The sequence below is a fragment of the Populus euphratica genome, unplaced genomic scaffold (genome assembly GCF_000495115.2).
Source record: "Populus euphratica unplaced genomic scaffold, PopEup_1.0 scaffold1985.1, whole genome shotgun sequence".
Classification (NCBI taxonomy): Eukaryota; Viridiplantae; Streptophyta; class Magnoliopsida; order Malpighiales; family Salicaceae; genus Populus; species Populus euphratica.
This window is the reverse complement of record NW_011501827.1, coordinates 28,054-31,184: the sequence shown is the minus strand read 5'-3', so window position 1 is coordinate 31,184 and position 3,131 is coordinate 28,054. Positions and strand designations below refer to the sequence as shown.

The window sequence follows — 3,131 nt, the reverse complement described above, 5'->3', positions numbered from 1 at the left end:
AGGATGGAACATGTCTAAATTTGGCAAACAGTTTTTCCCAGAAATTTGAGTATCAATGCCTAAATTGCTCGTAGGATATTTAAGATGCACTTCTTGATCATGCTTGCCTACCAAACAAGTAGAATTACCATAGGATTTTCATTTTGATGTTAAGAAGTTTTTGTTTTGTCTTTTGTATGCAAGGAGATAGCATAAAGAAGGAGCCGTCAACAGGTAAGCTCCTCCATTGTTGCCCAGATGGAGAAACGAGCCCCGAAAAAAGTAGAGAAGAGTTTAAGAAACCTGTTTGGATCAGCTTGCGCGGCTGATGATTAATTTTGTGAGTTTTGAAATTAACTATTAATAATTATTATATAAATAATTTAAATTTAAATTTGAAATTACAGAGAGAATATTCTAAATTCATTGACAATTAAATAATTAACCATTTAAATGGTGATCAAATAATAAAAACTTAAAATTAAGAAATTTATTTTCAAATAATAAAAACTTAATTAATAATAAAAACTTAGAATTAAAAAATTTATTTTTCATGCGGTTTCAAATTTGAGTTTTTGGTTGTTTATATGATAGTTATTGAAGATTTACTATTACAATTAATCATGATTCAAGTAAACTGGTTCAAATATTTATATTAATCTAAAATAAAAAAAAACTCAACCTTGATTTAGTAATAAAAAACTTGGCTGTAAACAATGAGTTTCAAGGAAAATACTTGAAAATTCAATGAATATATAGTTTTGATTTTTTTGTATTTTATTTTTTTATATTAAAATAAATTTTTTATTGATATGCTAGGATTATTTCAATATATATATATTTTTAAAATAATATAAAAATATTAATTTAAAGTAAAAAAAAAATTTAAAATTTTTAAAAGCTAAAAAATTATTTTTTAATAAGAAAATTTAACATATAAATTGAAATAATAAAATTATCATTACTTGATTTTTATAAAATATAAAAAAATCATGTTAATTTTTTTTTTTAGGGTAAAAATCAAATTCAATGAGAGAAAAAGAAAAAAATTAAAGAAAAAAAAGATAAAATTGAAAATATTTTAAAGAAAATAATTAAAAAACAAAATTAATTATTGATGTATTAGATTTGACTTTGGCATTATAAAAAATATTTTATTTAAATATAATAATGATATAAATATACTTATTTTTATATTAAATGTTTTTTTACTATTAATCTGAGACAAAGTAGGGGTTGCAGGGTATAGAGGCCAATATAAAGCCCATCTATTAACTGGGCCATGCAAGTTTTGACCCAAAACGCACTTTTGGCGGGTCGAAACTCGAAACGCGACCTTATTGTACGCTTCGGAACAGTTAAAACTTAAACGCAGAGGCAGTGAGAGGAGAGATGCTAAAGTGCACAGCAAAAAAAGAAAGTGTACAGAAAATATTCTCAAGATGTTGACACGTGCAAATTGATTGCATACGCACCGTCAGAGATTCTCTTTAAAAACGCTCATGTACACAGCGCATAAAAAGGGTCTCCCTTATCGCCGCCTGTTATTGAGAGCTGAAAAAACACTCTCCTACCTATCTCCCAAAACCCAATAAACAAACTAAGGTAAACAAAAACCCTGAAAACCCTAGATTCATTCATATTTTTTTACATTGGCTTTTAATTCCGTTGCTTTTATCTTTTATCTGGGATTTTTTTCCAAGTCTTTGCTTGTTCAAGTTTGCATCTTTTTATTCATTTCTAGTTAATACTAGTTTTTTCTTTTTTTTTTAGTGGTTTTTGGTGATATGGGTTTTCCTTGCTGAAGCCTGTAGAGCTTGATTTGATGGTTTTTGTGGTTTGAAGTGAAAAGAAACTGTCAATCTCTGTTTAGGGCTTTTGACTATGATGTTTAATGAAGTTGTTTTGTTACCCATAATGTGATTAATTTGGTTTGTTTTGAAGTTAAACTATCAAGATTTGAGTGAAGTACGAAAATTTAAGCCCATTTCGAAGTATTATTACTGAAGGTTTAATAATGGTTTTATCTGCTAAGTAAATTGATTAACTACTTATAACTGGATTTGCTACTTTGTTTACTTGTTTTGGTGGACTGTGTTTCTTGAGTTTGTGGAACTTGCTTTATAATCTCTAGTTTGATAAGAACTTGTTAGCTGTTAATTCTTGCTCTCCTAGAGTTGCCTATAATTATTATAAAACCACCTGATTATACCAAAGCATAAAATCAAAATAGTTTCAATAACAATCAGAACCAAAATATTAGAGTCTTAAGCTTAATCGTGTGGAAGCTGTTTTAGGAGGATTTAGTGGATATGATTTCTTCCATTTGGAAGCTCTAGTCTTTTTTTTTTTATCAATTCAAATTCCTAAGCTCTTATGATATAAACACGAGCTTATTTTTTGTCGCCTTTAGTTCACTTATATTTTGTTCTTTTATCCTTTTCATTTTCTAGATTTTAGTCAAACTTGGTATATTAGTAATAATAGGTAAAAGAGGGTCTGAGTTTCACTGCTGTTTGCGATTTTTTGGGGGCAGGGCAGATGTTATGACCCATGATATTCAACAAAAGGTGCTGACAAATTGCCCTGAACATGGAATGTTAGACTTTTGGTGCCAGGCTATTTTCTCCTTTGATGTCTTCTAGTAATTCAATTTTCTCTATGGTTAAAAAAATGCAGTTTTTAAGTTGTCACCCTTACATTATATTCTGTTATCATGAATGTTTAATGGAACATGCGGGCGATTAATAATCTTGTGGTGGTTTGGTTCGTGCTGTATACATAGTGCTTTTGTTCGAATTCCTCGTAAGCATTTTCATGTTCAGGTTTTAATTGGTCAATGCATTGTACAATTCTTTTCTTTGTAATCCTTATTCTCTTTTATATAGATGGATCGGGAGAAGCTTATGAAGATGGCCACTGCAGTTCGCACTGGTGGAAAGGGTAGTGTGAGAAGGTGGGAAGACTATTCCATGGCAACTATTCTAGCTCTCACTGGAATTTATCAATTAGCTAAATTATATTGTGTTCACATCAAGTGGCTGAGTAATGAAAGAAGTGTAAATTAATGGAAGGAATTGTTTTAAGTGAAAGTGCCATATCGGACATTCAGCTGAGCAGCATACTGAATGAGATTTGTGTGGGTCTGGCTG

General features: G+C 29.5%; 1 long non-coding RNA gene across 1 annotated transcript; it reads left to right on the top strand.

The window, feature by feature from the left end:
* Positions 1 to 1,493: 1,493 nt before the first annotated feature.
* LOC105118487 (uncharacterized) lies at positions 1,494 to 2,936 on the top strand. The gene is made up of 2 exons (XR_840951.1): positions 1,494 to 1,584; positions 2,868 to 2,936. It is a non-coding gene; the product is annotated as an uncharacterized LOC105118487 (long non-coding RNA).
* Positions 2,937 to 3,131: the final 195 nt, after the last annotated feature.